This window comes from Homalodisca vitripennis, chromosome 4, assembly GCF_021130785.1.
Source record: "Homalodisca vitripennis isolate AUS2020 chromosome 4, UT_GWSS_2.1, whole genome shotgun sequence".
Lineage (NCBI taxonomy): Eukaryota > Metazoa > Arthropoda > Insecta > Hemiptera > Cicadellidae > Homalodisca > Homalodisca vitripennis.
In genome coordinates, this window is record NC_060210.1 from 129,177,304 (window position 1) to 129,189,551 (window position 12,248).

General features: G+C 36.9%; 1 protein-coding gene across 6 annotated transcripts in view; it reads left to right on the forward strand.

The window, feature by feature from the left end:
- LOC124360154 (LIM domain only protein 7) overlaps positions 1-12,248 on the forward strand; it is a 247,025-nt gene that overhangs the window by 103,795 nt on the left and 130,982 nt on the right. For all 6 annotated transcript variants that reach the window (XM_046813513.1, XM_046813518.1, XM_046813517.1 and 3 more), the window contains exon 4: positions 1,375-1,401. The gene's annotated coding sequence lies outside the window, so the exon portion shown is untranslated. The remainder of the gene's footprint in view (positions 1-1,374; positions 1,402-12,248) is intronic.

Consider the following 12,248-nt stretch of genomic DNA (forward strand, 5'->3'; position numbering starts at 1 on the left):
TTTGTAGATAATTAATATGAATATCATTTTTATTTTGGAGGTCTATGCATTTTTATTTCGTAATTGTCACGTGACATTATCAGCTGACTCGATCTATTGTTGTTAATTCTTTATGCTTTAGTGTTATCGTACTATTGTATGCTGGATTCTTCTTCATTATTTTATTTTGTGGTTGTAAATATTAGTAGTGTTTGTAGTTACGTGCTTAGCTATTCTGTGTAGTAGTTACAATGGCTTGACAATTTGCGATCTCACGGGAGTGAAATTGTAAGTAGCATATTTGTAAATAGAAAAAGTGTAAATAAATTTCACATAAAATAGTGTAAATATTTCTTGGTAAATAGTGTTTTTAACTGTATTGAAACTGTTTATGGATCCTACAATCATCTGTTTACCGGTACATCCATAATGTGATTATTTATTTTAAGTTTCTTGCAGTGTAAGAGTCAGTTGCTTTATCACTTGTTCCGAAGTACAATTATGCGTATGTATACAAAATGTGTCATAAAAAATTTATTTATGAGAGAAATAACACAAAATTGTGTATGGTTGTTCCTTTCTAAATGTACAATATAATAAAGTAGCTTCCCACGGTAAAATTATTTTTCCTTTCTTAGTTATTTACAAAAAAAAAATAAAAAAATTTTATGTAACCTATTAAAAAATTATTTTATTTTAAATTACTTAAAACTACAATAAATGATACAACAAACTATGATAAATGATATGGTGTACTATATATTTTTTTGTTGATAGTATATATCTATACGAGTAATTTGGTGCAACTTTTAGGTCATTCTCTAATTTTTATGAAAAGTTATAAATTTTAATCTAAGAGACTGCAAAATCGCCAATTTTAGCCTGGCACTTTTGACTAGTCACAAGGGGATATGATATGTGAAAAAATTTTGCAACATCTCATATTTGGTCCTGGCCCTCAAAGGGTTAAATAATGAGTGCTGTCACACGCATGAGTTTGTGACATCCTTTTGTGGACACTCTGTATATCGCCTGAAACCGGGTTTAGTTTAGGCACTTCTTACTCTATAATACGACAAAAATTTCACGATTGTGTAAGTAGTTTGTTCTATTTTAGTACTTTACGGGAAGGTGTTGAATGAATACCAATATAAATATATAATTTCAATGACGTAATTAAATCAATCGCAGTGTAGTGGTGATTGGCTACCATATCTTAGGTAATAGCCATTACAACTATCCTAACGTTAAAGTCTCTAGTATAACCCATCATAAAGTTTCAGTTATATTGCTTCAGTTTGGTATTAGAAGTTAGCTAGATTTAAGGTGAAAATAAGTTAACCGATTTCTACTTGCTCTGTTTTGACTACATTATATGATGATTTTATTTTACAGATATTCTCCTGAAGCATCATCACCTTGGTAAGTTGGATTTCACGAACATATAGAACTAAACTGTACCTATTGTGCTTAAGGGTATTAACCAAAATAACAATTAATTGATATGTAAATTATCTTAAATATGATATCATTACAAAAAGAGACAACATTCCTCTTGTTTGTTTCTTTTTGTAGAGTACCTCAAGAACATATTGGACTAACGCTAACGACTTGAAACTTTGCATTAATCCTGCACAACATGTATTGTACTGTGGATTTCGCATTTAAAACAATAAATAATATTGGTCTTTCTAATCGATATGTCGGTTTATGATGAATAACTAACGTTGTTTGGGCCTCACAACGGGCTTAAACAACTTTTTATGGAGTCTTAAAAATAATATTGTTGAAGATTGTGAACGCACCTGGTTTGTTTAAAGGATTATGTAAATGTGCATTTCAGTAACACTGCTAAATTCACAGCTTATTGTCCGGTTTTGTGAAACGTTGACATGTATGTCAGCCACTGACATTTAGCATATATTTCTCCAAGTTAACATTTCGTCAGTTGCGCGTTATTGCCGTGTACAGATATGGCCATTCCTAAAAGGTCGCCAAGCCGGATTGTAACCATTACGTCTTGTAGTGGGAATTGAAGAATTGTGAAATTTCCCATCAACGTGCGCTGAAATAAGTTTCAAAATTCATGACTGGTAATATTTACAATTCTTTTTAATGTACGGATTCGATAAAAAAAGAAAGTCTTCAAATCTGTTGAAGCGTTTATTACTTGTCTAAGAAACGTTACTCCGCAGGAAAGAGTTTGCTTGCTTTAAGTACTGGCCTAGTGTATACTGTAGGTACTAACCTTTATTACTTTGTCAAAAACCTTCCAAAAACTCGTAATAAAAATAGCATTCAGATCCAAAATAGCACACATAGCAAATAAGCCTTATAAAGCCATATGGAAGTTCTCCAAAACCACCAATGTTTCAATACCAACACTTTTACTTTTTAAATAGTTAATCTGTTACAAATCTGTTGTTAAATCTGTTACAAGTATCGGTAAGTCGCATCAATAACGATTAATTATTAACCAAGTAAATAAAATGTATTTATTAGTATCTGGTACTTATTGGCCTATCCGATTTGGCAAACTCTGATTTCCTCAATAAGATCGTTTGAAATCGATCGATCGAAATTTGTAAAATCTGAGTAATTCTCATTTAATTTTAATATTCTTATAGTTATAGGTTCTAACGAGTGACATGTCAGGGTCTTTCAGTTGATGTGTCACTTAAATCTGGACAACCTTATGGGTGTCTAGCAACGGCACATCACTAGCCGCCAATGTCGAGATATTGGAGTGCAAGGGTAGATCGATAGATAGGTCTACTTCGAGATACTGTTGGAGTTGGTGGGGCTCCCCGTGTTACGGGTTGTTGCTAGCCTATACTTAAGGGCGAGTCACTCCCTGCCTGATTTAATTGGAGAGGATGGTACAGAGCTGGATTCCCCTTCGTCCAAACAGCCATGACTGAGAATAATGCCTAAAATCCTCACCCTGGAAGCAGCGCAAACGTTCTAAATGCAATTTATCACTCAGGAATAAGTGCATATTCTCAGATTCTTGTCCTAAGAGAACAGCAACAAACATTTCGTAATTCGCCTCTTACAAATGACCTATCTTAAAGATAAAAAGTTCAAGAGTATCGTTGTTGCAGAAGAATAAATGCCTAATACACATTGATTAATCTGGGGGGAAATTGCTTAAAGATGGCCTCTGAATCACCATCCACCAGTGACTGGGCTGATAGGAATTTGCTAGGACAGGATCACCTGTCCTGGTGGTCACCCGTCCAAGTAGTAACCACGCTCGTTGTTGCTTGATTTGGTTATCTTGTGATAGCAGCTGCACCCTCTCTACTGAGTGATGAATTGTGACAAATTGTGTTGATTCACTTATTGATATTTCTCAGAAATCCAATTATTGGATGAAACCTGTAAGTAAATAAATAAACTCTACTGATTGAAAGATAATCAACTCAATTATTGTTTAATTTATTTTAAGTTCCATTTTCAGTTTTCTAATACAAATTCAATGTAATAATTTTTTTGTATGTTGTTAGTTACCTTGATTAAACTAAATTCAAGCATGGTGTAGTGGTGTGCTTGAATTATATGCTCCTGTCTTACACTGTACTGATATAACATAAGAAGCTGAACTTATTTTAATCTATTCTACGGTGTAGACCTCTACCGTAATGGCCTCTTATATTTTTTTATTATATTATATTGTATTATATGTGTTCCACTAGATATACAGAGTTTATTGTACCTTATTAAACTCAAAATAAGACGTTTTTCCTTCATAAAATATTTTCCAAAAATACATCATGTAAGGGTTTTAACCTCTAAATTGTGAAAGATTCGGGTCGATTCTAATGTAAGTAGTTGTTTGATTAATTTTTGCCTAATTAGAGATTTTTATACTTTCTGAGAGTCCAACAAAATTTCTATCATCACAGGGGGAGGGAGATAGGCAATACATTCCTGTCCGAATATATTACTCGAGAAGGCTTCAACCTTCAAAACAGTTTTTCTCGAAAAGGACACGTCAAAAGATTATGAGGAATCAAACTCTATTAGTACTTTTATGGTGCTACCAAATTTTGTATAGAATTACTCTGAAACCGATTTTCTGGTGATACTAAGTATACAGTTATTATTACTAAATACCCAAACACCGTCATGTTTCTATTACTTGTATAAATAGTGTAGCTGTCTTTAAAAATATTCTTTGTAGAGCTCTAAATCTGGAAGGGGTTAGTGTTTGAAAAAAACATTATTGTTAAACATGTTTACGTACTTTCCACTTTACAATGCGGAACTCTAGAGGTTTGTTTCTTACATCCTGTAAAAAACGTTTGTTAAATCTATCACATATATGATTGTTTTTCAAAACGTATTGCTGAACAATAAATTCACAAAATATTCTTGACATTGTCGAAAGTCCGGGTTTTCACTGAAAGGTTGCTAACTAAATGGAAGTTCACATTGATTGAGAGGGTTAGAAGATGATGAGGTATAGGAAGCCACTGGAACTAGCAGTACAGTAGCCTGTTGTCTGTTTCCAGCTCATTACCGCGTGACTGTGACTAACACCCTGGAGAGCTGCTACAGCAATATTGCAACAAATGTGATCACATCACGCTCTCTCTCCGTCTCTCTCTTTTCTCATCATTCCGCGTCATCACCTCTCTTCTCATTGTTTCTTTCCGTGCTTATGTTGTAGGAAACAATTGATTGGTGCAATAATGAAGGAGTGCTGAAATTTCCAACTAGCGACCAGTTGTGTTATTACTGTTTTTTTTTTTTTTTTAGAAAAAGTGCACAACACATTTTTTATAGACAAATAAAGGTCTTAAACAATTGTATTTCACATTGTTGACGACTACTAAGTGCCACTTATACCGCGTTAGCAGTGAAACTATCAAAAGCCCTATCGGTATAAAGACCACAGACTTTCAAAATCGGTCAGCCGGGATTGGAAGTCTCAATATTTTCTACAGAATACATCTCTACAGATGAGTGGGTAATATTTGATAGTTTTCTTCGGCATTTACGTTATAACTTCTAAAAAGTTATTTTCCAGCTCCTCAAATAATAGGCTTCGCTAACGCTCAGGTCCCGTGTTCGTCAATCACTAATGGTTATTTTGCACTCGTTCCTTATATGATTTTCGTATCTTTAGACAAATGTATGTTCTCCATCAATGCTAAAATTGATTTCTTTAGCTAATTTGGTCTTTGACATTGGCACATGACGGTTTCAATATCAACCAAGCATTTCGTGTCTATCTATGTATAAAGATTCGTATTAGTTTCACGAGCATAGTATAATACACTTGAAATACTTTTACTCCTCTAAACTAAGAAAGAGAGAGCCTGTACATATGGGGAAGAATATCAGTTAGTTAACACGTGGCTTATCATCAGCTTATCGCAGTGACACACACCCGTGTCCTGATAATGACTCGGGCTCACTTCCGGCGCGTGTTGTTTTACACCTTCCGGTTAAATCTTTTCACCGCGTTTGTAACCTTGTAAAAAGTGTCGATCTAAGTCAGCTAGTGATGGTTGTGCGAACGTTATATTTGCAGAAAAGGGATATACGTCTTGCTCTGTGACTAGAGTTATAAATTAGTACACCATATTTATATTGCACTATTGTTTAATCTTTAATCAACACAAAAAATGTATTATGAAAAAAATGTATATATAAACATGAATGGAAACAAATCAAGTGCTTTGAATACAATACTTGCGATTTACAAAGATCTATGGTAACAGTTCAAATCAAATAATAACTGTTCAATTTATTGTTATAATGAAAATTAATTTAAATATTTAAATTCTTGAAAAAATGAATTCAAGCTCCTCTCTTGAACTCTATTTAATAAAAACCAATTACGGCGCAAAACGCCCTACTTAGTCAACAATTTATATAGAAAGGTTGCAAATTTTAAATATAGTGAGTAATAAGACGAAAAGTAATGAACTGCCTATGAAGACAAAACCACTGTGTGTGTTAAACGATACGTCGGAAAATAGACTACAGTTGGCACTACTGTAAATATATATTGTTGAATTTTACACAAAACGTTCAGTATTGTGAATGCAGTAATGCATTACAGTTCATAAATAAGTTCAAGTAGTTTATAATGTTATAAAAACTGATAATACATTGCATTCTGGGATGAAGAGCGAATTATGAAATGTATTACCAAATTGGAGACTTCATAATCACATAGTAAAAGTAAACTGCATTATCCCATCACTTATTATGGATTTATAGCATAGACATCATACCAGAGCGAAGTACATTAAAAAAGTACACTTCAAAAATGGTCAATGGAGCGATGTTAATAGACGGCCTGAATTCCTTTATGCTACACCTTATATCAAAATTATTTTTAGATTAATGCAACATTTGAATTATTAAAACCCATGGGTGTTTAAAATGGCACCTATTTGTTTGTTTTAAGCTGTAACAAATTTACGAGGTCTTAAGGCTCAATAATTTTCGAGAGGAATATTAATGACACAATATTTTTGGAGGTTAGGGTATTTCTACCTCCTAAACCATCCAATGTTTCAGCCCCCCTGCCCCCGAAATAATGGTCTATACACGCTACTGTAAGAAGGTCCTTTAAATGGTATCTTTTCTGTCTGTCCCGAAGTCTCTTGAGTCTCCTTGCCTCGGTTTTAATTATGGATAAAAGGTTCCTACGGACGAAGCTTTGTCCAAAGAAAAACTCAATTAAATACTGGGTAAAAGTTCAAAGAGCAACAAATAAAATTATAACATTGTTTAATTCGCGTTATGGTAATCCATGATTGCGACAATAGAAACGCAGAAGTTAATTAGCAAACAAAGACTGAATATAGGAAACTCTTTTTCAATGAGTTACCAACACATGTGAATTTACTTTGTTGAACTTGGTGGTACGATTTTCGTTACGTTCTCTTCTGATACTCCGATGTACCGGTTTATTACCATCCTAAGTACGGTACTGGTACTGGATACGTCACCGCTGACTATTGTGCTATTGACACTAAACCCGGTCAAATGTACATAACACATATTCCAAGTGTGTAGAATGTTATGTTGAGGAAGTGGTAAGGGGGGGAGGGGGTTGTCGCGTGGTTGAAGGCATCTGTAGCGAGTTGAGCGACCTTGGCTGAGACGATAACCGCAAAAAACACGTGTCTCGGGTTACGTTGGCCAGGTGGCGGCTCGGATTACCCGGGCTGGGGCTGAGCCTTGCTCAATCTGTGGGCGGACCGAGAAGTGTTTATATCACAGTTGAAAAAATTCATCAACAACAGAAAGGCTCTAACAAATGGCAATAAAATATTAATGAGTTCGTTCGATTCTGTATCAGATTTTAGGATGTCATTATTGTAGTCTGACCCGTGAATTCAGTGTGTTTGGTCGTGTCTATAAGGATAAATTAAACGAAGGCGTGATTAATCAATGAAAATAAACGTACACTAGGTATGAGTAATCATTTTGGTACTCCTGACTGGTCACCCTCAAAATCTGTTGGAGGGAGAATTGTTTAGTAGGTAACGTGTAGCTCTAGTCACTCACTGCCGTTTGTCAATTGGGATAATATGTAAATTTTCTCACCCGTGTTGCCACTCATGTCCTGGATAAGTGTTGGAAATAATATCAATTCAAAATATTGACTGATGATGTTTATATTTTTACTGTAAAAGTTTTTAATTTGAGTTAATATTTAGATTTTGAGATGTTTTGTTTCATCCCTTTTAATTTTAAATTAGTGTAGTACAATTTAGATATTTGCCTTAATACGAGAATCACAATCAACTAAAGATTAATAAGTATGGCAGTCGGGAAGTGCCGGTGATTGGACTTACGATCTAAGTTACAGATCTGTGACAGTAATGCTTTTCACCAGTACCATCGCCCTGTACCGTGTAGACTCCCTTGCTTATTATGTTTGATAAGATCCTCACGCAGGCCAGTGGCCAATATGATATAAACAGAATAAGGCTTAAAAAGGGCACGGCCCCTCCTTTTTTAACCATTGAAACAGATTTTTTTGGATAACTGTAAAATATTATGAATTTATAAGAGATGTTTTCGTGTTTTTACAAATAAAACAATTAAAGCTAAAAAGGATTTTATTTTGGAATGCTAGACTTAAAAATGGAATGCAAATCTATGCGCTTTGTATTAAACAGCCATGAAATATTCAGTTACGTAGGAATACGACATTGATGGATAGAGCCATCATCTACATCGGACAGCGCGTTCCCTGATACTTAAGCCTGTATATACTGTGCATCGGCGCGTAAGTGCCAACAACCAGTTGAGCCTCGAGGTCAGCCACATTACATCACGGCAGTATTGAGTATTTGCGGATCAGTTACAATATTTGCCCAGGAGTGGGCGTATCACCGCCATCGCCACCGCAGAAACACGATCCGCGCCGTGGACACTCCGCGACAGTTGGCACCACTGTACATCTGGTATTATTTGTACAGAAGTGGCATGTCCCAGTCATCGCCACCACAGAAACACGATCCACCTTGGAAACGCCACGAATTTTGGCACCACTGTAGATCTGGCATTATTTGTACTGGAGTGGGCATATCCCAGTCATCGTCACCACAGAAACACGATCGATCCACCATGGAAACCCAGCTACTGTTGGCACCATTCTACACCTGGTATTATTTTTACTGGGGTGGGTATATCTCAGTCATTGCCACAACAGATACACGATCCATCGTGGAAACCCCGCGTCTGTTGGCACCACTGTTCATCTAGCATTATTTGTACGGGAGTGGGCATATCTCAGTCATCGCCACCACAGAAACACGATCCACGTAGAAACCCCGTGACTGTTGGCACCACTGTACATCTGGTATTATTTGTACAGAAATGGGCATACCCCAGTCATCGCCACCTCAGAAACATGATCTACCGTGGAAACCCCACGAATTTTGGCATCACTGTAAATCTGGTGTTATCTGTACCGGGGTGGGTATATCTCTGTCATCGCAACCACAGAAACACGATCCTTCGTGGGAACTCCACGAATTTTGGCACCACTGTAAATCTGGTAATATCTGTACAGGGATGGGTATATCTCTGTCATCGCAACCACAGAAACACGATCCTTCGTGGGAACTCCACGAATTTTGGCACCACTGTACATCTGGTAATATCTGTACAGGGATGGGTATATCTCTGTCATCGCAACCACAGAAACACGATCCTTCGTGGGAACTCCACGAATTTTGGCACCACTGTACATCTGGTAATATCTGTACAGGGATGGGTATATCTCTGTCATCGCCACCGCAGAAACATGATCTACCGTGGGAAACTCCACGAATTTTGGCACCACTGTACATCTGGTAATATCTGTACAGGGATGGGTATATCTCTGTCATCGCAACCACAGAAACACGATCCTTCGTGGGAACTCCACGAATTTTGGCACCACTGTACATCTGGTAATATCTGTACAGGGATGGGTATATCTCTGTCATCGCAACCACAGAAACACGATCCTTCGTGGGAACTCCACGAATTTTGGCACCACTGTACATCTGGTAATATATGTACAGGGATGGGTATATCTCTGTCATCGCAACCACAGAAACACGATCCTTCGTGGGAACTCCACGAATTTTGGCACCACTGTACGTCTGGTAATATCTGTACAGGGATGGGTATATCTCTGTCATCGCAACCACAGAAACACGATTCATCGTGGAAACCCCGTGACTGTTGGCAACACTGTTCATCAAGCATTATTTGTACAGGAGTGGGCATAACCCTGTCATCGCTACCACAGAATCACCGCCGTGGATGCTGACCCAGCGCCGTTATGTGGGGCGGTGCAGACATAACTAGAAACCCCACGCGGGTATCGATCACAGGTCGCTGGGATCGTAGGGCTTCCATTCGCGCGATCATCCTCACATTGTACATACCTTTTTCAATTCTGTGGTCTTAATTTCTAACTCAGATTGTAAATTTAGATCTTACTTTTTAAATTTATATTTTCGCCAGGTTTTTTAAATTTACAACAAACGTATAAATAGTATTAAACAGATAATGCAGGGCTAGTTATAATAATTGCAAGCATTAACGGTTAGAAAGTTGTCTTAGATTGAACGTTTAGTATAAAGGTCGAAGGATTGAACAGAAACATTGAATTTGTAATAATTATATTTCATTATTATGATTTTAATAGAAATGTTGGTTGTAAAGAAATGGGAGTAAGTAATGTGCTCTTTTTTGTAGTTTCAACAGTTTTGTAAAATGATCACGTGATCCTAGAAAATCCACTTAAATATGTCTTGTACGATTTTAAAACCAGAGGCCTATTTTAAATTAATCTAATACCTATGTGATTCTGTTGTGTAGTTTCTCCTGACAGTGAATTATGGAGTGCAATGTTTGGTTTGTATAGTCTACAAACAATACCAACACTTTGTCAATATATTCGGTGTCAACCGCCTACCAACTATGTGGTAGTACAAAGTACACCTGTTAGGTACACATTTTTTATCCAATGTGATTGGATTATATTCGGTGTCAACCGCCTACCAACTATGTGGTAGTACAAAGTACACCTGTTAGGTACACATTTTTTATCCAATGTGATTGGATTGTGGAGTAATATAGTATTTATTCAGGTTTCTAAATCTACACAATTATCAGCAAACTTTTTCCTTCTCCTTAAAACGAGATACTAGAACATGTGTACTTTTAGCGGCTGAAATTCTTACCGATAATTCGCTTCTAAAACTCACCCAGTTTATTGGTCGTCGGTTGGAAAAATTAAAAGCGGGATTTCGGATCCAAAATTGCTCAACCCGAGTAATAATGTAAGTTGACGTGATAGTTCATCCTGTGAGTGTAATTGCCGATGTGCCAACTACTGACCTGCTTGTTATCTTCGCCATCAAGCTCTCGGCGCTCTGCAGTTTATGGCACATTCATTGCGGCCGCTGTGCTGTGACTTCTGCCCGTGTGAACCCGGACAGTCAACATTGACGCTAATTACTGGCCAGCTACAAGGCAGCTAGTTGCCGTGTAATTGACGGCTCGGTTTGCACAAGCAACTCTGTCTGCATCGTGTTACATCAGCTCCCGTATAACAAGATATTGCAGTGTTCGAACGGGATTGCTGTTATTATCCGCTGATTTGCTCCGACGACGTGAAGAGCGCTCGAGGCCGGAAGCCGTTACAGGTATTCCGGCAAAGAGATAGAAAGTGCGTGGCTAACGATAATCTAAATTAGTAAGTATCCGCTAAATCATGTGGGTAAACCGCCTGCCAACCTAGTGTTATCGAATTTGCAATAAAAAAGTACCACGTTGTCTGTATATCTGATTAGAAACGACTATACTACACTTGTACCGTTATTTAGTTGTGCTTTATATAGTACATATTTTCGCAACTCAGTTACTTGTTACTGGTTAGTATAAGTTACATCCGATGTTCTTGGAACTAATTTCTTGGCGGATTGATAACCTAATTGCCACGCGTATTAATTTTTTCTCTCAGGAACTTTGTAGCTGCCGTTCCTGCTGCCGAGTAATATCTCGGGCGCCTTGTTCCGTAAGTAAAAATTTATATTTTCGTATTATAAGTTCATGCGAGACATCTAACTTTGAATGTAATGTAAAGTATAATTATAAATTGTAAAGTAACTTACGTTGAATGTGTTTTATTTGTCAGATCAACTGAGATAATATTTGTGGCCGATGCCCTTCTGACGAGACCACGTTGTCGTGATTATAAGTTGTCTCGATAAATGGCTAATACCGTCGCGATTCTGTTTTAAGCGAGTTGCAGTTCGCTCTTCGACCTCACTTCTTGAGTTCAAGCCTAATTACTTCACGTTTTAAACTTCCAGTTTACTAATCTTGCCCTTTTCCGACTACAGCTGCATTGTCGAGCCAAGAATGCTGACACCCTAGAACATTGGAATATTTTGGCCCGTCCCATGGTATCATATTTTAGTTCATTCATACTCTATTTGGTAGCAACGTGGCAATACTTTATTTTATTTTACCAACTAGAAGTGGTACTTTTATGTTTATTTGCCAATATTAAACATATACGTAAACTTCGAATTTCGAGTATTCATTACTACGACCTCAGCGGTATCCAACCCCATATGTATGTACACACTGAATAAATTGGACAATTGTTGGAGCATATACCCTATGGAAAATATATGACAGAACACCAATCTTTAAAGTTGAAAGACCAATTTATCGAGAAGTTAAGCTCGATATGGTTGTATCGTTGTTGGATCGTCTGATCGGGA